At 36.5% G+C, this 26,906-nt stretch overlaps 1 protein-coding gene across 7 annotated transcripts in view; it reads right to left on the bottom strand.

Annotated features, from left to right (window-relative positions):
* The window catches only part of Gug (arginine-glutamic acid dipeptide repeats grunge), a 54,456-nt gene extending 27,976 nt beyond the window's left edge, over nucleotides 1-26,480 (bottom strand). For 6 of the 7 annotated variants that reach the window (XM_070111049.1, XM_070111046.1, XM_070111047.1 and 3 more), the window contains exon 1: nucleotides 25,405-26,480. The gene's annotated coding sequence lies outside the window, so the exon portion shown is untranslated. Of the gene's footprint in view, nucleotides 1-1,551; nucleotides 1,571-25,404 lie in introns of those variants that run through there. The other variant, XM_070111045.1, reaches the window with a different exon arrangement.
* Nucleotides 26,481-26,906: the final 426 nt, after the last annotated feature.

Here is a 26,906-nt window from a genome sequence, read left to right on the forward strand (position 1 = left end):
CTATATCAGGCCACACACGTCAATAGAGACTCACCAGAAGTTTTGGGAGTTTGCTACGTACTACCTGTTCCTGTCAATGGCAAGAAATTCAATGGTGAAAAATTCGCTTGAAGAGAAGCTTATAAAAAACTGAATGTACAACTTTTCTGCCAACAAGGACGAGGGTTTCTATATTAGTAGCATTATGAAATTACCTTTAGTATGGCAATTAGCTTTCGACCCAAATAGTGCACTAAGTAAATGTAAAACAAACATAATGGATTTCTTTTTAGTAAATCTTATATAATTTTGTATATACATTATTTTTTAGGGGTTACATGGGTTTCGTCGAGCAAATTTTTAATATTTTTTTTTTCATATAAAAAAATTTAATAATTTATTGGAACTTTTTATTATTGCGAAAATACATATTTAATAAAGATTTTGTGAAATTTTCAACGGAAAATATTCAAAACTCGGTCATTATGAAATCATTCCCGACAGTCTCTCGGAAAAAGAGTGCTTCTGCGTTGACCGCAGAGCTTCGGACAGGATCATTAAAAGTAAAAAAAAAAAAACAAAACCGAATTTAAAAACACAGTTTCGAGAAAAACGCGTTTAAAGTTTTAAGTGACTAGCTTAACACGAGCGAGTAACTTTTCAAAGCTGCATCTCCAAAACTATTACTGCGATCAACTTGAAACTTGGGACAATATTCTAGAGATGTTATAGAATTAAATAAGACAACAAAAAAAACTTTTTTTTTGTTGAAGCCGTGAAACCCATGTAACTCCTTAAAATAGCTAGCGTAGATACTAATTTGGTTTTAATAAAAATTTACTGTTATAATATCATATAATGTGGATTTCTTACATTAAAACTTCGCATTTTTTTATTGAATTTGTTCTAGTAGCGGAATAAGAGATCTTAATAAAAAAAACTTGTAGTAATGCTTTCACTATTTGATTTTAAAATAACAAAAATCCAGTCAAAATCTTGAAACTTTAGACTTTAAAATATCTTCAAATAGTATACTGTCTTTTTCGTCTGAAGATTAATGGAAGACAATATTAAGTGACCTTAAAAAATATAAACAACAGCGCTTCCTACAGGGAATGCACATACATTTCACACACAAACATACAGAACGAAGTGCTGCATTGAGTGCACGAAATATGAGATGAATCGGAAAACGAAGCAAGGAAATTAAGAATGACAAGAAAGCAAGAAACTTCAGATTTTTTAAAGAAAAACCACCACAGGACCCATATGAAAATTGGAGACGATAGCATGAAATGCAACAACAAAATACCACAACAGACATACCTGAGGGCTGCACAACAAGGTACATACCTGCGTATATATGGAATACATGTAAGTCGATATGTGTGGATAGGCGGAAAGATATGAATGCACAATGAGGCGTAAATGGTTTATTTGTAATCAAATTAACACAAACGCATACTTAAAAGCGCGGAACCTTTATGCGAATGCAGCTGTGCACACGCAAGCATGCATATATATATGTATACACACACACACGATTACATCCTTGGTAGGCAATTTTCTTACCTTCGTACGCTGTGCGGTATTGAGCAGCTGTAAAATGATTTTCCACTTTGCTGATGTGTAAGTGTTACTGTTGGCTGGTTGCCTAAAAGGACGAATAATAACAACAACAATCACAACAACATTAAAGAGGATCCGAAATCAAGGATAATAGCAAAAATAACAGCAGTAATAAAGCGTCAAATCCACTTACTGCAACAACAAATGGAATGCCAATCGCATGAAGCGAAGGAACGCAACAGCAACAACATTAACAAATGGGAATGAGAACAACAACAAAAACACCAACGACTGACGTATAAACAGCAGTAAACACATTTTGGCAATAAATCAACTTCAATAAATCAATAACGAAACACTCAATTACAATTTCAATTGCCCAATGACGATGTCGACAGCGATAATGTTCATTGGTGATGGTGGTTGAGGTGAGATGGCGGTGAGGTGTTGCAGCGGTGATGAGTGTACATGGCAATGGTGATTGGTGAATGGGGTGGTGTGGTGTGGTGTGGTGTTGCTGCTGTCGTTTGACGACTTGTAAAGTGTTCGTTTTGCTGATTGACGCCGCTATGCATACTGTTGTTGCTGTAATATGACATGTTGTTGTTGTTGTAGTTTTGCTACCGATAGGTTATTTATCACTGCACATTCCTCCGTAGATTGTAATGTTTTTGTTGCATTCGCTTTTATTCCCAGCATACGCAGAAATGCAACGCTGTAAACGGGCACCACACCATCAACCACACGCCACACCGCATCACATCACAACACAAAATCCGCACTCAATTGCTACTCGCATTTTGCATTTAAAGTGCACACAAATTATCGCAATTAAATGCAATTAATTAAAAATACACTCCAACAAGCTCGAGCTAACGGCCGCCCAGCGCAAAGCTAAACACACACAGCACACAAGCATAATCAGCAAGCAGTGAACGTAGCGCAGAGACAAAAACCGCCAAACGGCAAGCAGCAAGCGGCTGCCGACAGCGAAGTGCACAAATTACAAAAACAAAACAGACACAAATTATTATGAATAAATAACACGAGCAATTCCAACGGCCAACCCGACCGACCAACCAAGCAATCCAACGAACGATCCAGCTAGCCAACTAAACCAAAATGACAGTCAGTCAGCCACTCAGTCAGTTAGTCAGACAGCTGGTCAACGCGCCAATCGGTCAGCCCACCGCATAACCCTGGTAAGCTAAGGCTAGCAAGACAAGGCAGGCAACGAGCTAGCGCGGCCACGAAGGGTGACGACGAGCACGATGAAGGCGTGTGGTGGTGCGCCGGGGTGACGTAGCACGGCATGGGTGCATATAATAATATTGTAAATCATCATAAAGCTGCAACCGCACAACCGAAAGTGACAACAACAACAACAACTACAATGATATACACAGCAACGTTAGCATGTAGATATTTAAATAAATAAAAGAGATATTAAAAAACATTAACTACTGCACAGCACAGTGGGACTCTTGACGAATAATTCCGATAAATCAATTTTTAATGCTTAGCTTGGATAAAAGAGTATTTGCTAGCTCACAAACGATCAGAGATTATTTTCCATTTTCAGCAATCACACTGGGGAAGTGATAGATTCTTCGCTTTGCAAACTGTTCGGTCAGTGATTTTAGAACTTGGTCTAAAACAGTAGGCGTTTCAAGGGCGCGTAACTGCTGAGGACGAAATATAAAGCGAAGACTAATACTTCCACTTCAGTTTAATCGCACCGTATACAACACCATTGAAGAGTAATTGACAGCCGATTTCCAAGTTGATATCTAACTTTTCTAGATTCCCGGTCTTATACAACTTAACATAAACTTGATACAACTATGGTAGAGTAAAACCTTGGACTTTCAATAAGGATAATTATGTCAGGTACTGTGTTAAGGTAAGACATCTAATCAATATTTCTTTGATCTTACAGAGAGCACGCAGAAACTCAGTGGTGGCTATTATCAGATACATTAACAAATTCAAAGCCCTAAAAAACCAAACATGTTTGGTCTCTAATCAGTGTAGAAACTGTAATCCGTGAGATAATGATGTTACACAAATAGTTACACTCAATGTAAGTTTGAATGCGTAGAAAAAAATATTGATTGTAGAAACGAACCTAATTGAAAAGTAGCTGTTTAAATGAAAACGCGTTAGTTTTTAAAGCTTACGAGAACTTTCACTCTATACGATAGACTGCGGCAATTTGATATCTGCTATACAAAGTGCTATAAATTGGGCCACTTATCTATAAAAAGAACCAACATTTTAAATAAACTTGAGCATATTAGCTTATGTAAATAGCAGTTACACTACGGGACATCTTATTATGAACTATTAACATAAATGGTTTTGAACTTGGCGAAACTTGGTAACGTTGGTTTCCAAACGCTTAGCTTTACTGCAGTCACAGAAACCAATAATTATACGTACATGTTCGTGGCCTTCGCTATACGTTTTACATCTAAGACCTTGTGTACAACTATAGATCATGGAAAACTGAAGAGGTCCTAGAAAGCAAAAACGAACGATCGAATTTTATCCACCGTAACTTGTACATATTATGGGCGGTACAGAAGTACGCGTATTAGCGTACTGGATTATCCCGCCTCCGCTCCAGCGTATGCGCGTAATAAAAACGGAACATCAAACAGTTTATTAGTCATAAATCTACACCCATAATACACAGTGCAAATTTAATAAAGGTAGCAAAGATAGCATATGGCCGCGATGCGAAAGCAGGCGCGCATAGAAAGACTATGTCGGGAGACACTATGAGCGCGACCGAGAAGGCATGCCAAAGCCAAAGTCGACGAAGCGTTGAAAAAGCAAGAAAAATATTGTACAAGTAAGTATTTTAAACTGATTTGCACTTCACACTGAATAAATTAAAGTGGGCGCGTGGTAGAGAAAAATTACGGCAAATTACCACAACGACGAGTATTAAAGTAATAGGTACACCGAAAAAACGGTACAAAATAGCGCGAGGATGATGATGACGGAGTGGACGAGTATTAGGTGGGCAAAGTGTGTATGTTTTTCGCCTGGCGGACCGACAGCCGACAATTTAGTGACTGTGAATTTCCCACCACCAACGGCAACAACAGCCATGAAACCAATAGACCAAGTCATGCCGTGAAGCTTACGTTAACGCAGATAGGAACGAAATAGCGCACCACCCCGCACGACACGACACTTTTATCCCTACCGTTCCTTTGTGTCAGTAAGCGCATATGCGCGCGCAAACATAAGCACAGCAAAGCTCGAACTGCCATGACTTGCAACTGTTAGCCAAACGAACTCCAAGCTTAACGAGCGCATACAAAAGCGAGTGTTGCCAGCGACGAGTCAACGCTACGAGCCTCAGTGAGTACCAAAATGTAAAGCTAAAAGAAAAAATACGTACCTATATACATATATGTAAATATATACATACATACAAAGAGGAGGACACATTACCAGGAGCAAGAAATATATGTATATGCGTATAAGTGGTGGCAAATGTGGTAGGTATTAGCAGTATCACGATTTCAACACCACGCGACCCAAAGCGCAACGGCACAGGCGACAACACTAAGCGCATGTTATGGCGACACCACCGCGACTAGCACTGCCAGCAGAAGCGCCATTAAAATAACCATCACCGTCAACATCCCTCGATTGTATTGCCTTGCTACCCCGACGACCAGGCGAATGGGCGCAAAACCAAAGATACAGCTAAAATGCATGGTGTGCCGGTAAATGCGCTGGCAGCGGCACACAAATCGTCAGGAAGGAAGGAAGGAAGGAACATTGGATGATATACACTGAATACGTAAGCATTCGGCGGTGGCGCGCTACCGAATAAATGTCGTTTAATACTCATATCAATGCTTAGCTGTACCGCACCGGTAGGAAAATGGCAGGTTGCGTTGGTGATGACGATTTCCGACAACCGCCTTTTAAAAGTCGACGGCTCGTGGTTCGGTTCGCTATAGCCGAAGAGGGTTGACTTTTATGGTTTTAACAAGAAAATTTTAAGGTCACTGCTTAATATCGCAAAACAAATGACGTGTAGGGGAGAGCCGAGCAGGCAATAAAAGGGAACAAACTTATTAAACGCATGCAACTACATATATCGATTTTAGGTGATTTAGGAAATTGCGGTTACATTTGGTTAATCGAAATCAATTGAATACGACACAAAAAAATAATGAAAATAAAGGGATAATATAACCCAAACAGCATATGGGGTTGTGTCAAATGGTAGGGGGCATTTAAAATGGAACGCGTGTGTTTGACCTAAAATTGAAATTTTGGTGTGGTTAGCAAAAAAAAAAAAATATTATTTGTATTTGATTCGTGGAAACGTTGATTCTCCAAACAGGTTTGAAATAGCTAATATGGATTTTTCCAATATCCTGTTAGCAAAAGACAAGTTCTTGGTATAATTTTTATCTTTATTCGAGATATTTTTTAACGCGGAATGGTCACTCAGAACAATATAAATTAGGTACATACATATGTATGGTGTATGTATCTTAGAACTCTGACTAGTTATCTGGTAGAATTTTCCGTAGTAAATCTTTTAGAATTTAACATTAGAGAACAAGATGAGTAAAAATAATAGCTCACCATTTCTATAATGTTAAGGATGAAATGTTAATAAGTGTTCGAGAGTTATACGTTTAACCCAAATTTGGACCAATCGTAATTTAGAAATTTAGACGCCATTATATAGGTATGGTTCTAATTAGCAGAGAATATTTTACTCTGTAATAAAATAAACAAAAAATATACCCCACCCAAGTTTATAATATGTTCATCGGTACAATCGAATTAATAAGACCTGGATCCCTTGTGTATTATGTTAAAAATATAAGCGAGTTGACTTAGAATAAACATAAAAGATCGCTGCAGCAGTCATAAGGGGAATATTTACGCTTTAATCTATATTTACACAACACCTCCAGTGTTTGTTGTTGTAACCGATATATATACCCAATCCAAACAGGGTGAAACTAGGTTAGGACGTAGGGTCGATCTTCGCACCAAAGGTAACGCAAGATGCCACTTAAGACAGTAGGTTCATTGTTATACCCAAAACTCTCTACATATGAATCCCCAGATTCTTATAGATCGACGAAGCGCTTTGAGCCTACCACAAATTTGTTAAGGCAGCTAATATCAATCCCAGCCATTTGATATTGTTGTTGAAGCGGCAGAAAACATTCCTGAAGTAATTTCGAGGTGCCGTTCCGGTTACTTAGGCCCGACTGTCGTAGGAGTCCCAGCTAATTCGCCAAGTTCGGCGTGTATCGAGATGTTTCAATGTCAGTTTAGCAAAAGCTGGACAGCTGTCCATATACATATGTAGCTTTGGCAATTGGCATCCGACAGGACAAAAACAGGTTTAGGGTTAGATCACCGAAATGGCAGCCCTAAGTTGTATAAAATGCAAGTCGATTACGGTAGAACTGGCTGTTGTGGAAATTACTGTCTCGCCTAGTAATATCACTTTCTCTATGGCTTACATTTTCAAAAATAAAACACGAAATAGCCATAACTTCGATGCACTGAAGCTATAATATCCTTCAAAAATAGAAAAATTATTTTAAAAAATTTTAATTTTATCGGTCAGTTTATATCGGCGTTTCCGAAAAATGAGAAACTGCTTGAGGAAAAAAACACGAGTGCGAAATTTCAGATCGATATCTTAAAAATTGAGGGATTACTTCGCGTATAAACAGACAGACAGACATGACTAATTCGACTCAGCTCGTCATGCTGATCATTTATATACATATGTATGTATGTATATATTTTATAGGGTCTCCGACGTTTTTTTTATGTGTTGCAAACTTCGTGGCAAACTTAATATACAGGGTATAAAATAAGAAACAATACTTAGTTTGAAAGGTGCTAATAGTTGTTGTCTAATTATTTTCTTTGAAAAGTCTTTATATTTCTGGCACAAAGAGAATGCATCCCGGTCTTTATTGCTTTATATTGTTTTTTTTTTTTTGTCTTATTTATAGAAATCTCACATTTCATTACATTTATCGTCGACCAAATCAAATTTTCCAACCTGTTAAAGAATGGGTATTTTTTGGGTTTACCAAAAATTAGGAAAGTAGTCTTATGCGTTTTTTCTTATTTCTATTATAAACTTAGGGAAGAATTGAAAGACTGCGTAAATAGGAAAATTATCGTGACTCAAATTCGTTACATGCTTTCTTCTACGAAAACATACAATGCCTTCAAACAAACGTACATAAATACATACATACATATTGGTAATATCAAACATTCCACACATTTGAGCCGACAGTTATCCATCAAAAGCGATCAGGTATAGGCACCGAAAGATAGCGCTGTGCAAATATACTTCTATATGTAGATATGTATGTATGTAACAAAAGGTGATCGAGTGGCATTGTATTTCGCACTTATTCACAAACACACGCACACACAAACGCAGAGGAACACACAAACAGCGGGAGCTACTTCAACTGCCGATCGATAAGCGTTACAAATTCAGCACAAAAGCGGCACTAATTACGACAAAAGACCTTACACTAAGTGAGTAGCTTGTCTATCAGTAAATCCAAACAATAATACTTTTCACAAAGCATTAAATATGCAGACACCGAGCACACACACATAGTAAATGTATGTTTTTGTATGTGAGGAAATAAACGCATATATTTGAATGCACGAGTAAGAGTGCGCTAGATCAAACTGAGCGGAAACCGATTCCGACACATTTAAACTTAAATTAATTACTCTAACAACAACAAACAACGTTATTTGTGTGAATTATTGTAAGAAAATTAATAGCAAAATACACATTTAATAAATCCCTGAAGTGATTTCCCTATTAGGTATAAGAGTGCTCGTATATTCACACAAGAACAACAAGCACAGCAACAACAACAACAACAACACAGCTAAGAGCAAACATTAAACACACACGCGCACAGTGCTCTGGATTGGCTGGGCTCGTTGGCGGCAGGCAACAGTTTTAGTAAGTTGGTGAAACGAACAACTAGCCGACCGGCCGACCGACAGACGAAGTAACCAACCGCCGATATGACCTTCCGTCCAAACGACTTCATATTCGTGTGTGTGTGTTTGTGTGCATGTGTTTCTGTAATCCCCTCAACGCCTGGCCCCTGCTGTCGTTCGGCGCAAACACAAATTCGTGCCGTGGGCTCTGTGAGCTCCGTGAGCGTCGACACGACAGCTGGTGGATGGAGAGATCGCATGAGAAAGGCGGCAATAAACGGGCTGACACGACCATAGCTTACTTACTTGGCATTGCTTACTCGCACTCAAATGAAAATGTGTGTGTAATTGACTGCCTAGCGGCGGGCTGCCTGCTGCCGTTGCTGCTGACTCGATATTGTCGTTATTTGTCTGACTGCCGCCTGCCTGCTGTTTGGTGCTTGCTTTGGCTTTGGCCTGGTCGGTGTGCTTCGGCTTACTTACTTGCCATTGCCAGAGCTTGGCATCATCATGGTAAGTGGCAAGCAGTGGCGCTGCAAGTGAGCGGCGAGCCAGCAAAGTTTTGTGAAATATTATTGCTGTTGTTGTTGGGATTTTATACACTTGTGTATACATATGTAACTGAAAATGTGCGGCAAAATGTGTATATCACCAACTTGTTCGAGCTCGTGTATCTTGTGTGTAGACAAGAAATTTTTGGTTTTTTTTTTTTTTTTTTTTTGTATTCAACACCAATAATACTTTCAACGAAGCATTCGATTATTGTTATTATACAAATTAACAAGTAATTTGTAAAGCATTAGCAGAGATAAATAAACGCCGCGCATATAACATCGGCAACAGCACGGCAACATGAAAATTAACATCAAGCACAAAAACAACGCTAACAACACTAACAACGTCGGAAGCAACTAGTGTGGTATAATAAGTAACAACAAAAAAAGCAATGAGTCAATCAAATATACTAAACTCACACACATATAACCCATACAACCAAATTGTCAGCGCAATATCTGCTCATAACGGTATTATCCAAGATCTACCAAAACTTTAACCGCTAAAATAAATTGGAGTGCCAAATTTCCACTTCAGAAATAATTATTTTTTATCAACAATTATCAATTGAAAATTTACGTAAGCCGTTATTTTGCAGTTGAGAGTTGATAACCGTTATACAGATAGTTATTAGTATTGCCAGACGACGTTCAGACGACGTTTTATTGTTTTTATCAAATTTTAAATCTTATTTTTAGAAGTATACGCAGCTTTTAATTGCTTCGTACAAAATTAACCCTCTTTGTAGAAGTATAATTTCGAAAGTAGTACCCTTTCAAGTTTTAAGCTAAGGCTAGTCATAAAAAAATTGCGACAAATATATATTCTATAACTTAACGATACTAGTTACCTAATTAAACTATTCGTCAATAAATCAAGATCATTGCATCCTCCTATCTCAGACTAAAAGTGTAAGATCCCTTAAATTTCCGTAACCATCAGATTTTTTTTCATTTATATTAGTCCAAAATACTTCTTTAGGGAATATATATTTTTTTACGCTGATCCCAATCATAATGGTTTGCCATGAGGTGGCGAACGATTAAAAGCATTCGAAAGCAAGAAAATTTGGACCATATGAAATGAAAAACGATTCTGCTAAAAAAAAGAAATCGTTTTGGCATCGGATTGTAACTGATGATAAAAAATGAATCTATTACAAAAATCCTAGAAGCAAAAAATTGTATGTGAAACCTGACCAACCAACTAAATCAACGGAAAAGTCAAATATTTATGACGCCAAAATAATGCTCTGTATTTGGTGGGATCTGAAAGGTGTGCTGTATTGTGGGCTTCTAAAACCGGGGCAAACCATTGATGAGAAACGCTACCTACAACAACTCATAAAATTGAGGTGGGCCTTTCCAACTAGACGCAAGACAATAATTTTCCACCATGCAACGCTCGACGTAATGTTGCAAGGCCGCTTAAAAACTATATGGGGAAAACAGCGGCTGGGAATTTTTGCCTCACTCGGCATGTATAACTGTAGATGGGTAATTCTTTGAATAATACTATTGTACATGTTTTTCTTAAATAAACCTTCACGTTTTGAAAAAAAACTGCACGAATAAAATTATAGACCTAATAATAACAATAGTTAAATCAATAACAATAGTCTTTGGTAAAACTATGGAACAAGAGCTTGAAACATATCATAAAGATTTCAAAATTTTATTAGAAAGTTCGACTTTTTATTTACTGACAATAGAAAGCTACCAAGGTATCATAAACTTAAGGAAGTAACCTCAAGAACGTTGAATCAACTTACTTTCGGTATTAAATTTATGATCTCGAGGCTGGTCGTTAAAGAACAGAATTATTTTTTAATATTTATGTGTTTTTTTTTTGTTTATTGCATGTGCAATCCTCCTTTTACTAGTGCGGTGTATGATATAAATATAATTATTAAACGTTTTTGATTATAATTTCAAATGCCGACTTATTTTATGACGTCACTTTAGCATTTCTTTTTAAAGGTTTACCGAACTAAATTTATTCTTTTTATATTACACTTATATGCTTATAAGAAAGTTTCTGTTAAATTCCGTTAGAATTATTGGAATTGCCCATTTCTGATTCAAAAAATGATCAATCGATGATTCGATCTAAATAGTTGGGTTTAAAAAGTATATATTTTATTTACATTTTTTTGTATGTTATAATTTCGCTAAAATATTTCTAAATCTATTCAAAATAAAATTAGTTCAAAGCATTCTATGTTCAACATTTTGGCTCATTGGGTTATACCGTGATGACTTGCAACACACTGGGCCGCCTGCTCAGGTTAATAATGGAAACGCGCGCATATCATAATAATAATAATAGCTTAGTGGTATACTGGGCTAAACATATTAGGCGTACAGCAACAGCAGCAACAATACAAACATTTAGTATATGTACAACAAACGGCAAAGCGAACGGATGTGAAAGGTGAGAATAATGGGGAAATGTTCACGCATACAAAAAAAGCCGCAGCTAAAAATAAAGAATGTGGAAGAAGTCGAAGTGTAATTGGAAGTGTTGTGAAAAAGCATGAATTATGAGATGCTTACATAATTAACAACAATTATACGCATACACACAGACACACACGCAAACGAGCATTCCGTTGTAATAGTCAATGAGAACTGTTGGCAAGCAAATACCACGACGGTATAGCATAAGTCAAATCTGTCGAAAGCTGGGCAGCAAAAGTAAAAACGTGAAAAACAAAAAAAACAACAATTTCTTATGAATGTATTTTTGCATATTTTTGTCGTTTTCAAAGCAACCCTACATGTGTGTATGTGTGTAGTTGCAAATATGCAGATGCATGAAAAAGGTCAAAAGGTTTGTGTTGAATGACGAAAAAATTGCAACAAAAACAAAAAATGCGAAACTCAAGTCCAGAGGGTCAATCGCGCAGGAAGCAATCGCTTGGCTTACATCCTTGAGGAGCTGGGCAATTACCATTTTGTATACAAAAATGTCTCGATACTTAATACAAGTATACGAAGTGCATAAATACAAATTTACATATTTGTATGCTCCACACATATGTATGTATGTATGTATGTGTGTGTGTGTTTATGCGTGCCTGTGTGTCGAAGTCAAACATTTACTGGCTTACCGCACCACTTGAGGCGATTTCGTAAAGCCGCAAAAACTAGCAGCTAAAAAAAAAGACGCTCATTCATACTTAACATACATACATACACACACACACACGCATGTACAACGCTGTGAAACGCTTGCGAAAAAGCTCTTTGTCTTCATATCTTCCGCACGCTCAGCTCTTTTGCCACTTGCCACTTGGCCTCCATGATCTGTATGTATGTATGTATGTGTGCTTGTCGGTGTATGTATGCACATGAGCTGGCCTTTATTCATCATTGCGTATTGACCATGGAGCATGAACCGCTTAAGTGACTTATGAATAAGTTCTTTGGGAGGCGAAAATGTACATTTGTTATTGCTGAGCACGCACAAAGATCAAAAGCGAGCAACGAAAATAAACCAAAGCAAATGGACGGACAGCAGCAAAAGATTGCCCAAATGAAATTCATATGCCAGCACTACCACACAAACACACACATATATGTATATGTACACACACATATACGCATACGATACGCGTACATGTAAACATATATGAGATGTAAGTACTAGTGAGCGCAACGGCAGATGAAAATCGCTACAACAACAGCAATAAGAATGACAACAACAGCAGCAGTAAGAGCAACAGTCAATGGCAGACGAAAAGTGAGCTGACGATGTCGACACAAAGATCTTGTTAAACATCGAATATTGGAGTGGACGGATATTTGTACATTTGTTGAACAATTTTCGCTGAACGCTTGAATGCTGATGCTGAGCCGTTGCCGTTGCTGTTGCTGTTGCTGTTGATGCTGCGTACACGACAAACGATGACGGTAATGAAGATGAAGATGAAACCACATAAATTGTAGGGATTTTTTTCTGGGACGGAAAATAAACAAATCCCCTTGCTTGCAATACTTTTAGTAGCGTACGCTCCAGCCAACGGAATCAGTCAGCGTTGAGCGAACATTGCATCCAGCTAAGTATGTGGTGCATATGTTTGTTTGTTGCTGTTGTTTTTATTGGTGTATGGCGTGTGTTGTTGCATTTCACCCGCTTATAGCAGCTTCAATTTGTCAATGAGTTAATCTCAATCGGTACTTTTCCGCACTTTCATACACTAGTGATATTACTCAATATGGCAGCACCGCTACAAACATATGCAAGCATGTGGTGGCTACAGTGGCTTTATGCAGTAGCAATGCGTCGGAAAATATCTTGTCAATATCATACATACCATAAATATACATAAGTACCTACGAATGTCGTCAAAATAATAGCAACAGAACCATTACTCGTAGAAATTGAAAGAAAATCCTTAAAATTTGTAAATGGATAGGGTTGTTGCATAACACTGGACACAACAACAAGAACAACAGGAAATATAGTTTATATTTTAATAGAGTAGAGTAGAAGTATGTACCGCGACCTATGGTCTATTGTGCCCTCCCCTTAAGTCACTACGGCTCATCTAGCAACGGCATATTGATAAACTTCAATATTCTTCTGGGTGCTAGTGAAGCGATGCGATCCCTGTTTGGAAACATGAATCCCAGGGTCTTAATTCTGCGTCTGCAGACTGCTGTGCAGTCTACCAGCAGGTGTTCATGGGTTTCCGGCTCCATGTCGCAGAACCGGCAGTTTGCAGAAAAGACTAAGCCCATGTTGAATAGGTGTAAAATGCGACAAGCAGCCGGTATATTTTAATAGAAAATTCGTTAATCCAAAGTTTTTCAAAATGTTATTGCATAGTTTATGTTTTAATATACCATTCGATCAAATTTGACCCGGACTAAGAAAAACTTCATTTTCACTTATTTTAGTACAAATTTTTATTACCGGCTCCAAAATAGGTTTCTGAGTTGTGGTTCCAATACATGCATGACAACACTTAATCTAAATTTCTATTCAATTGTTATAATCCTCGACGTCATATTCATAAACTCAAGTCTTGTCACCAGTAGTGAAGCGTATGATGAATGTAAACTACGTTGTCAAGCATCTCTTTTGCAACCTCTATTCCAAGTCGTTTTAGGAAAATATTATGGTATTTTGGTGCGAGTCAAGCTTTGACACGATTCATACCCAAGACAATAACCAATATATGTTAAGTCAATCCAAAAGAGATCCTCTGCTATATCTCTGATACCTACACGGCTTTAAACACAATTTCTTCAATTTTTTCGAAGTTATCATCATTAAGGGGTTACATGGGTTTCACGGCTTCAAAAACCAAATTTTTTTATTGTCTTATTTAATTCTGTCCTAAATTCTCAAGTTGATCCCAGTAATAGTTTTGGAGCTTTGAACAATTTTAACAACACTTAAAACTTTAAACGCGAACTACTCACCAATCTTAATGAAATTTTACACATGATCTCAAGATATCCTTAACAAGGTCTTGAATTCAATTACACTTATCTTCTTTCAATTTCCATTATTTAAAACCAAAAAACGTCGAGAAATGTTCACCAAAATTTGCGTGCAAAGTGGAAGAATCAGATGGAATTTAAAATGTTATATGGGAAATAGGCGTGGTTGTAATCTGACTTCGCCCATTTTCGTACTATAACATAGAAATATGAGAAGAATATTATGTACCGAGTTTGGTTGAAATCGGTTAAGCAGATCCCAAGATATGGGTTTTCACCTAAAAGTGGGCGGTGCCAAGCCCACTATTTACTTTTGAACGTGGTTCCTACAAAATCATCTTATACCATCCCAGAGATAAAATTTAATGTATCTGGTTTGTTTAGTGCTTGATTTATAGCGCTTTTAGTAGTTTTTACCACTATCGTTATATGGGAAGTGGGCGGGGTTGTCACCCGATTTCACACACTTTCACACCGTCGATAGAGATGCTAAAAACATTTGTTCCCAGTGAATTTTGTTATTATCCGCTTCAGTGGTATAGGAAATATGCACATTAAACTTATTATGGGGCGGGACCAGGCCCACTTAAAAAAAAATTTAAACAGCAGATGCCCCTCCCTAATGTGATCCTGTATACCAAATAAGAGCTCAGTTATGGCAATTTATTTGTTTTTGATTAAAGGGGCGTGGCAGTGGTCCGATTACGCCCATCTGCAATAAAAACCGTCTTACGTTACCAAGAAATATGTTTACCATGTTTCATAAAGATATCTAAATTTTTACTCAAGTTACAGCTTGCACAAACGGACGGACAGACAGTCACCCGGATTTCAACTCGTCTCTTTATCCTGATCATTTATATATATATAACTCGATTAGTTTTAGGTGATACAAATAACCGTTAGGTCTATAGCAACAAGTTGCGAGAGTATAAAAAGCGCGCAGCATCAGAAATCCTAGATAGATATTAGGAAAATAGTTTAGGAATATGTATGGGTTTCTCATATTTAGTCGATAAAACGTTAGTCTTAAAATTCTTTGATGTTAGTGTTTAATATTGCAAAATAGAAAAAGAAAATTTTAGACAGTAAATTTATGGATCGTGCTGGGATATATGCTTCAAGAATATTCAAGTATGAGTCTGTGCAAATTGACGAAAGCTTACAACTTCATTAAGCAGTATTTTGAGCTGCATCGGTACATAAGCATGGATGAACCACGTCTACAACATTCTTTCCTGAATCCAGCTAGAAAGAGGAAACCGTCGACAGCTTATATAGTGTTTGTGAAATCTTTGGGAAAACGACCGCATTTGAAGAAGAAAAAAGTAAAAGCGAGCTGAAAGTATTATCTGGATCTGACGTCTAGTCGAGAAAACCACTATTCCAAACCATAATTTCTTGCGAGCATCAAGCAAAAGATCTTAATTTAAGAGAAAAAAATAAACAGCAATTAAGCGACTTTAGTCAACTACTAAACTAAGCGCTAGCTTAAGTAACAGTATTCGCTTTAATGTACCCGAATGCCTTTTATTGTGAGAGTGTGTTTTAGTTTTCAGCTTAAATGAAAATGACAATTTTGTGAACTCAAAAATCATGACTAAGTGAAGTATTTTTCCTCACTTAAAAGCAATCAGAATCAAGAATACAACAATAGATCGCCATATTGTCTGCTTTACCGGCAGTAGAACGTACAAAAAAAATTGTATCCAATGCTTTTTCAAGTCTTTCTTCTTGCCTTTAATCACCGAACGTTTTTGCTAGACCCTCAAAAAGCGCCGCGCCATGCCACCCAACACCACTATTAGCAACGCTTCGTTTCGTTCCATTTCAGCACGTCACTACCGACCAGCCGACTAACCGTGCCCTCTGCTATTTGCTGTGTACCTTCGGTCCATACAATGCTTTTTACCTCCCAAAGTTTCCACACTTTTGTGACGTTCCTCAATTCTTTTTTACTCGTCTTTTTTATGTTCACTTCATTTTTGGGCGAACCAACGTCCGACATAATACGAGCCGTTCGGGCGCTACTTAATGCTATTGTTGTTTTTAATTTTTTGTTGGTATTTCGTTATTGTGTACAGTTGTATTGCATATGGACGCGTCGTCATCGGTACTCAACAGTGTAAGCATCAGCATCAAAATCATCACAATCGCCAACGCCATCCTTGTCATCGTGGTCGGACTTCATTTCGTCGTGCCATATTTAAGCGGAGAATGCTTGGCAGCTTGCTTGCTACGATTGTTGGTGAGTCGGCCGCGGTCGGTTGGTTGGATGAGTTGATGAGCGCACAGACAGTTGGATGGATAACTGTGCGGCGAGCTGACAGACTGAGAGACTGCCTCACTGGGTGGCTGACTGACTGACTAGCACATACATAGCGTTGATGAGCTCACTAGCTGGTTGACGGAGTGCACAGTCAGACAGTCATACGGACGGATGATTGGACGAACAGACGGTGTGATTGCCTGCGCGGTTGAAAGCTGTAAAGTTTGCTTCGCTAGCTGGCATTGCCACTGTCATTGTGGCTGCTGTTGCCACCATACGGTGGCACTCGCAGATTGAATCCATAACTATTTGCTTCTATGCTTGTTGGCATGTGAGTGTATACAATTGTATGGGTGTTTGGCGTTTTTATATTCGTTGTGTGTTGTGTGCGCAAGTATTCATGTCGGCTGGCTTGTAAGCCACTTACGAAAACGAGTAAATGCCACTGGCATCCGATTTGTTGGATTTGCTCATGAAGTTGTTAAACAGATTGTCGGTGTAGATACCGCACGCGTTCGCTTGCTCGCCTGTCGTTCGCAGCGCTTCGCTCGTACCACGAACCCTCGTGCCTCGTACCTCGTAGCGCACGTCGCTTTCGGTATGAAACTGCTCCTTATAGACAGTAGCTTTGGCCAAAGTCAGTATACTACGAGTATATTTTGAAGAACGCGTGTTTGTGTTTCTGTGTGTTTCTATCTACCCACCACCATAGGCACCAAGTGTAGCGCTCGCTTACCTTCCACTCGTTCACTGTGGGTGCTTGGTGGCTGCTGTAAGCCAATGCCGACGATACGTACAACAACTTGGTCCTTCTTCTGTATATACGTTGTACCTTCATCATTTTTCGTATGATTAGTTTTATGTAATTTTATCAAGAGTATTTTAGGGATTTGTAGCTTTTACTTATGCTTTGTGGTATTTCATCTGAGCAGTATTTTTCGTTCGTTGTTTTGTTTATTTAACCACTTCATAATTTTCCGCTCTCTCACCACCCTGTCGACGGCGCTCTCCTGCTCTTTTTCACTGTCACTCTCCACCTCTTTGTACAGAGCGTTGAGTGCTTTGGGCAGCTTGCGACTGCTTGTCGGAGGATTTATAGCGTGATAATGAAATTTATTAAAATTTATGAGCGCTCGCAAATAAATATACTGAAATTGATTAGTCATGGGTTTTATTAGGTGGCGACGATCACCACAATTACGGCAACCGCAACCCTTTGATTTTAAATGTTTTTGCTTGCTTCTTTTTATATTGTATTTTCTTACATGATTTTACTTTACATATTATACCCTAAACAGGGTATATTAAGTTTGCCACGAAGTTTGTAACACCCAGCAGGAAGTTCCGGCGACCATATATGATATATACATAAACGATCAGTCATGTCCGTCTGTGTGTATATACGCTTACTTTTAAGACTTTGGCATAGATTATATTATATTATAGAAGGGAGCGCTACAATCTCCGAACAAATTATTCAAATCGGACTACTATTCCATATAGCTGCCATATAAATTGAACGATCAAAAACAAGTTCTTGTATGGCAAACTGTTTTATTTGGTTGGAACTATATCTTCATGAAATTCGGCATAGATTATTGTTGTTGTTGTTATAGCGGCAGAATTCTACCGAGTTGACAGTCCTTGGCCGGAATAAATCCGGGTCCGTTCCGGTTACGTAGACCCGACTGTCGTGGGAACGGTATAGATTATTGTCAAAGGTGACGCTACAATCGGCGAAGATATTGCTCAGATCGGAGCACTGTAGCATATAGCTGCCATACAATCGGTTCGTTAAAAATAAAGATTATCTTATTATGCCCTTATATTAAGCTATAAGAAATGCAGCTGTGAAGGGTATTATAGCTTCGGTGCAGTCAAACTTAACATTTTTTCCTGTTTTTATTTTCATTTTGTTAACTTTCGAGCGTTACGCCGGCGATATGAGTGTGAATGCTATGATAAACACTGCTCAGATCTACAAACAATGATAACAGTTGAGTGCGGCACATTCATTTGTACATATGTATGTACGAGTATGTATAAATGAAAGTATTTATTTCATTTGTAGCTGTACAAATAAATCAATTTACTTTCAATTAAATGTTAAGTAAATTTGCGTATGAATAATAAATGTGAAAAAAGTCCAACAAATAACTCGCTTTCAACAACAACAGCGAGTGTTTTTGTACACTTATTATTATTGTCATATCTGTTGTTGTTGTTATTGTTGTTGTGTTGTCGTTTGGCCATTGTTTAAGTGGCTTCCAGTCAGTTAATCCTTAATAATCCGCATAAACATGTTAAACAAAAGCAGCGCAGAGATTAACGCTCCTACCCAGCACACCCACACACATATATGTACATACACCTACAAACATGCAGGGAAAGGTAAAGATGAATAAATATACACGGTTAAAGTGCATATTGGAGAGCATGTGTTTACATATCTCTACATACATGCCTGTGTGTGTGTTTGTGTGTGCATTTGTGTGGCCGCAAGTGGGTTGATTTCAGTTTAAATACTTTTTAATACACAAATTTGTTGTAACGAACGCGCGCAAAATTTATTTTCCAACAACCTTAGTTCGTGGAAGTTCGCAAATCCGATGACTCGATATTATTTTGGCTTAGTTGGCATTGAGCCAAACGCCCTATACATATAGACATTACATATAAACGCCCCTCTATAGTGATTTAGCAATGTGTGAGTATTCATGTGAAATAAGTTTTTGAAAAATTTATTTTATTTTAAGGATTATTTGCTTATTGAAAAGGAGAGGTGGTTTTGCAGATAAGAAAGATTAAAATAAATCAACAAATATAAATAAAATACAACAAAGTAAATAGATTGTAAGAATAATGTAACATTGCAATTAGGAGAATAATGAAACAAAATATGGTTATTAATCCGGTCGAAATAGACATTCAAGGTTACATAAATTTACAACGAGCTGAAAGTTAGGAAATATGTTCAAAACATGCTTAGAATTAATATTCTAAAAAAAAACACAGGTCAAAAATTTCTCCGCAATTTTACCAGACCTACAGTTTCTGAGATATAAAATCTTCACCTAATAAGTTTGAAAAAAGTCGCCAAATTGACTGATTGATATAAAGCCGACGTGTACAAAAAACCGTGTGGTACCATTTACATAAGGCTGCATATAAAACCAAGCTCAATGTTTGGGTTCCACACGAATTACCGCATGTCATGGACCCCATTGCCATCAGCGAACGCGGCTGAATCGGAATAAAATCAATACACTTCTGAAGCGAATGGTTACTGGTGATGAAACATGGGTCACTTGCGACAAGGTAAAGCGAAAACGGTCATCGTGGAATCGCGGAGAGCTGGCGCAAACGGTGGCTAAGCCAGGATTGGCAGTTAAGAAGGTTTAACTGGCGTGATAGGCAGAGAATCATCTCTTATGAGTTGTTCCTCTACGGTCAAACTTTTGATTTGGATCTGTACTGTCAAAAATTGAGTTGAGTAATATCAGGACAACGTCAGAAGTTCCGAGAACTACGTGCGGAAGTTCTTATGCATAAAGTGGATAAACAGGACCTAGCACCAAGTTATTTCTAACTGTTCATATCAATAACCAATGATTTTCATGGTGAAATGTTCGCCTTAAAATAAACCTTTGAAAATCGACAGTCCTCTTGAAAACCATAATGTCTCCTATACAAATAGTAAGGATAAGCTTATTATAATATATTATTCTAAATAGTAAGTTATTATTCCTATAGATGTTCAAAAAAAGTTATTATATTGTACTATAGGAAACACAACAATCAGGAGAGATCCTACTACCTTAAATAAAATAATCAAAATACCTATTACGGAATCCTAATTCTATAGGTCAAACCAAGAAATTAGCTAACTTACAAAGTTCTGCACAAATCTCTTCAAGACAAATTAACAATTTTAATATACTCAATGCCGTTATTGTAGTACTTGAAGTTTTATAAATCATACATCAGAAAAAATGCTAATCTCAACAATGCGAGTGTTGATAAAATAAAAAAAGTTAGGTTGTTTGCGGCAAAAAATAACTTAAAAATGCGAGTTTTGATAAAATAAAAAAATAGTCATTTACTGCTAAAAACTAACCTCAAAAATTCAAAATTTGATAAAATAAAATTTTTTTTTTCCACTGTGAATACACATGGCTAAAATAAAGCTTTGAACACGACAACACACACAAATTTTGTAACACAAAATATTAAATAAACGAAAACACAAATTACAACAGTAAAATTTAACGCTAAGCAACAAAGATTTCAAGTTTAATTATCGCCATTTGCGCTCATCTAAAGTGTATGACGACACACTGTGGGCACACAATTGAACTGTCAATGTGACAGCCGACAATGCGCCAGCCAGCCAGTCAGTCAGCCAACCAGTGAGCATGGCAATTCCAAAACACGCCAACAACTACTTCAACTCACTTACGCGCAGTGTGTCCTTATTATTATTTTACTGTCGATTATTTGCTTTATTATGCTTAAATGTAATAAATATCCACCCTCATTTACACTGCCACGAACTACTAGTTCCGCGCGACGATGACATAGCCGGTAGTTATGACTTTATTGCGACAAGCATATCATCCACCCACGGCCACGTTAAGTTACTCGCCCCGCATGTACTTACGTCGCACCAACATCGCTACCACGACTTATGCTTAAGTTCGTTGTTCAACTACTTCGACGACTGCAAGCCTTATAACGGTTAAAACATATACATATAGTGTATGTATTTATTGTTTTGAGGCAATGGTGTTGATGATGGGGCATAAGAAGCGTGAAATCGGGCGCATGAACTCACAAATTGACCATATTTGCAATTTGAACGCGTGAGCAAACGAGCGAATGAGTAAATATAAGCGAAGTCCCGCATCACCCGAATCCACCCGCACTCACACACACACACATACACCAACACCAACACCAACGCTAAGCAAGCTCATCTCACCACCGCGCATAGGTTATAGCGGCGTCTCGTCGAGCAGTGTGCCAAACTGCAGGCTATAAGCCTCGGGTGCGGAATTGGTTGTGTACGCAGTTAAAAGCCATTGTAAGCAGATTTAGTTTGTAATAAATGCCGTGTTTTAGTGGTTGCACTCCCAAATGGAATGGAATTTCAAATTGTCGTGTAACAACACTTCACAAACAAATTGCGGCTTGTCAACCTTCCGCAGGCGTCGCGACGAGCAAGCTTTCTCACATTTGCCCACATTTGACTTTTCATAAACGTTGATTTTTTGGCATTTCGCCACATTCATTCACTCACTAATTCTCTCAGTTATTTAATTTACACTATGTAGAATGTTAATTTGTGCACAAATTACAATTTCCCGTTATCTATTAGCCACTAAATATTTTACATTGTTAATAATTGAATGTGAGTGCCATTTAATGCTTATCCAGACTAATTGTTAACGACACTGCTGTTTGATATTTAAAAAATTTTATTTTTTTATTTTATATGTATGTATGTATTTATGCATGTGTAAAATGTTACTTGCGTAAACGCGCACATATCTGTTTTTTGTTTTTTTTTTTTATAAATATGCCTTACAAAAATGATTTCATGCATTTGGGCGCACACACTGGCTTATAACTATATACAGATTTACATTTACTTGTATATACAAAAGTGTGTGATTTGTATGTAAGCTTGTCGAAAAAATTTTCTCGTAGACTTTCCACCTCATAGTTAAATTAATTTACGTGTATTGAGATTGTAGAAGATTAATTGAATGTGTATCAACGGCCGTGTATTTAAATATTGAATAAAAACAATTGTAATCCAGGAGAATGTGTATGTATTTTGCTTAAATCAAAGCAGCTAATTGATTTACCATATATTTTCATAAAATTTGCACTACATTTTATTTCCGGTGTTCTTTTAGCTTCGAAACTGCTCAAAACTCAGCAGAAATTAATATGTTCATAAATATTAGGTTCATACGACCAATAATATGAAAGCTAAGTTCTTTTTTGTTACAAGAATATATAAAAATGTTTCCTAAAAATACACAAACCTTTTGGTATGGAATACATAATGCACAATATATTTCAATACAGCGTTTGGAACGATCAAACAAGACATAGAATAAATTTTATTTTGTCACTTATTTGATTGTGTTTCAGCACCTTGGTTAGAGCTGCTTTTCCCTTTTCAAAACAGAAAATAGTTACATGGTGACAGATTAGGCGAATGCGGTTTGTGGTTGACGAATGAAATCAGTAAAAAAAAAATGTTCGACTTGATTTAATAAAATGCGCACAAACTGTTTACTTTACCCAAATCTTCAGTTAAGATTCTTCAAATAGTGTTTTTACTCGTATTTAATCCCACAACCAACATTCTCCTAGTAAAATTTGCATCGATATCAATAATTTCACGCACTTTTTCCACCAATTCTGTACTATTACTAGCTTCTGGGAGACCTGGAATTTGATCGTCATTTAAATTCTCACATCACATTTTAATCGCGTAAACCACGTATGAACTTGAGTACGACTCATTCACCATAAAATTTTATCATCAACTGGTTTGTCTCGATTTTTTTATATTTAAAAAAAAAATTTATATTTGCTCCTTTTCCAAATGAAACAATTGCACACTTTTTCTTTTATTGAAATGGCTGTAACTTTAACATTTACCTTTGTTTGGAAGATGATGAATGTATCTTATCTTATTTATATAACAAAATTTCAAATTTAACACTTAAAAACCAAAAACAAGTACGAAATGAACTTTCTAATGACACATAAATTCTGGTAGGCACACAAATTTTCAGAAATAAAACTTAAGTGAATCAACTTTGATGTACACGTTAGTTTTTTTTTATTCAGAAAAAAATTAGTGCGTATATTTATAAAAGTTTACTGTAGTCTATTCCACTATTTAAAATAGTTTAGTATACTCATTTGCACTTTTCAATTTTTCCCATAATACTTCGCATATTAACCACTAAAATCGCTAATACATGCAAACGCACACAAACATATAAGTATACGAGTAAATATCAGTAGTAGTTCAATTAAACGCTGCCTTTTATGGGCGTCTGTTTTTTCCTTTTTTGACTTTGTACACGCATAACAAACCAATAGACTTGCTATAAACTGTCACAATGTATGGGCACAATTTAAATCAATTATCAAGCACCACTTTTCGTTCAACAAAACGCAACAAATTATTTGTTAGAATTACTTCTACAACTGTACGTACTTTTAAAAGCACCTAAAGTTACTACTTTTATTGGCATGTTGGTTGTGTGCGCGTTATTTATAATAATTACGATAGTAATAAACCAAAACTTATCACCCGGAGTATTCGCTTGCCTTTTGAAATTAAGAATCAATCAATTTTATAGCTGCGCTGTTAAGTGGAAATGTTGTTACATATCAATTATTATTAACAACAGGCAAAGACAGCGCTTTATCGCCGCATTTTAGCAACGTATAATAAAAACATATTGTTATGTCATTAAAAATATAAGCAAATACAAATTTAATAATTCAATCATATTATCATATATGTATTAGCAAACATTTGCACAACTAAATTTTTTTATTTTTAAACATTGTCAACTTTATCGAAAGTTCAATGTTGTCTAGAAATATGATTAAGATAATATTTATTGCAATACAAGTGGCGTCGATTAAAGCACTGATTGCTGAAATAAATAATACAAAATTTTAAGAATATTTGAAATTGTGTAGACACAAAAATAGAAATATTCCCATGTGTAGGCGTTGCTGTGGAAGTATTTTAAGGTGATAAGAAAGTGTATTACTATTTATGAACTACTTCAATTATTTTTGATAACTGAAAGTATGTACTTAAGTTGCCTATTGACAGATTGGCCTTTGAAATTATTTGTTGATTAAATTTTATTTTTTGTTTTATTAAATTGTTAAGTGTATATATAAACGTATATATTAACTGATTATACAGTATGCTTGTCTAAACAGTCTCGTCTAACCAAGCATAAACGCGATGTTTGTTCAATATATCAATATATTACTACAACATGTGCTATAAATATAAAAGTTATATAAATAAAAAATAAATAAGAGTATTTAAATTAGAAAACTTTACAAACTCCAAGTGTCGATTGCAATTTGACAAATTAAATACACACAGTTTCGCAAACTGGGAGAGGGGAAAGGTACCAAGAACTTTGAGTAACGAGATGTGTTCTATAACATTTATAAATTTTGCCCTAGCGTCATTGTTATAGAGCTAAACTGCTAATGGGTAATGGTACAGAGTAAGCGGAACATCATCCTATACGATACATCATCGAAGTTAGCCACCGCTCACAACAGTTGGCATACGTGTGGGCCGACTATGCTTCGTAGTGGCGAGAGAAAAAAACGTATACTTGCACGCGCACATGCCTGACACAGATGTTATAATATAGATACATCTGCACATACTTATATACCTCCTAACAAATGCACTACTTGTAGGCATGTGTATAACAAAAATAATAACAAGCGTTTAATACCTTTCGGTTAATAGATTGTGGTTTTTTTTTTGCAATTTTTAATATTACTTACCATTGATTTTGACAAATTGTGTAATTGTGGCTTTTGTGGAATTATTAACTACCAGCTGTCTGTGCGGCCGTAAAAATAATATCCCGTCAATTACAACGTTATTTGTGAAATGTGGGAAAGCACGAGTAAAATGATGATTGCTTTAATTAATTTTGTTAGCACATACACACGGTACTTGGTCAATTTGTTTAGCTTATTGACTATATGGCAATTGCACAATTACTTTAAGAGTTTATAGTTAATTATTCACAATGTTTATTTCTTTAAAAGCTATTTTTATTTACTTATTTGTACTTCATTTACACTTATAAATTTGTGCTAAGAGTGATGTACTTTACACACCGATTTCATTTTACGTTGGACAAACAAATGCAGGAAATTGAGATATATAAGACTTTTGTAGCTACTACTAATCCATAGTTGCTAACAGTGTTGCTCCGCCCAATGGCGAGGAGGAATGCGGCGTGTCGAAAGCTGTTTTAGGCTTGGCCGCTTCCCTCCTTTTGCAATCGGTCTTGAGAATGGTATTGCCTTTAAAGTGCTTTGTTCTCATGAACACAGAAGTGTTTCGTTCAAGCGCGTTACCTTTAATTTATTTTTTGGCCGTTTTTCACACTTTTGGTAATTAAACACTCGTAGTAACGTTAAACGCGTGGTTTCCAAGAATTTTCCAAAAATAATTTTTTTATAGCACTATTAATTACTAAACACAAAAACAATATTCAACTTGCAAACTGTTATTAGTCCGTCGCCCGTTTGCTATTTGCTCACTGAATGCATATACGTTCAATACTTTTTCGCTTGTTTGCTTTTCGCCGTCGCTGAGCACTGAAAAATGCTAAGGCAGATGGGGGAACAATTTTCTTTTTGCATACACTTTGCGCACGATATTGAGTTCTAACTTTCTCACAGATTTTCGACACTGTTTTGCTGTGATTACGCGAATTTTTTACAATAAACTGAAGGCAATATATATGATAAATGTTTTTCACTAAACTTTCTGAATTTTATTACTTTCGATAAGTAAATAATTAGTTCTGAACGGGAGCTCAAATTTTCTTCGCGCACTCAACAAAACAGGGCGACCATTTTGAATTTTCTACTCGTTCATATGCCACTCGTTGTTACGTGCCAAGGTAAGTTGGCTGTGCCTGCGTGAGTGCGTTCGGCAATGTACTGAAGTTACCTACACAAACTTTTTAAAATGCACCTAATTCTTTATAATTATTGATAATTAACTGCGAAACTAATATTATTGTGAGGAACCTAATGCCTATGAACTGTATATATGATACTTTCAAAAAAATTTTTGTCGTTTTTTAGCACTGAAAAAATTAACTAAGAATGATGGTTTTTTTTACATTTTATGATATAAAAAATTTAAAAACGCTATTTTTCTTTCTTTCAGATGTAATGATCAGTGTACATAAAAAATTAATTTTGGATTAATGTTTTATTGAAAAAAAAATTGATCTTGATGTTTTTAATTCTTCAGAAGCAAT

The sequence above is a fragment of the Bactrocera oleae genome, chromosome 6 (assembly GCF_042242935.1).
Source record: "Bactrocera oleae isolate idBacOlea1 chromosome 6, idBacOlea1, whole genome shotgun sequence".
Lineage (NCBI taxonomy): Eukaryota > Metazoa > Arthropoda > Insecta > Diptera > Tephritidae > Bactrocera > Bactrocera oleae.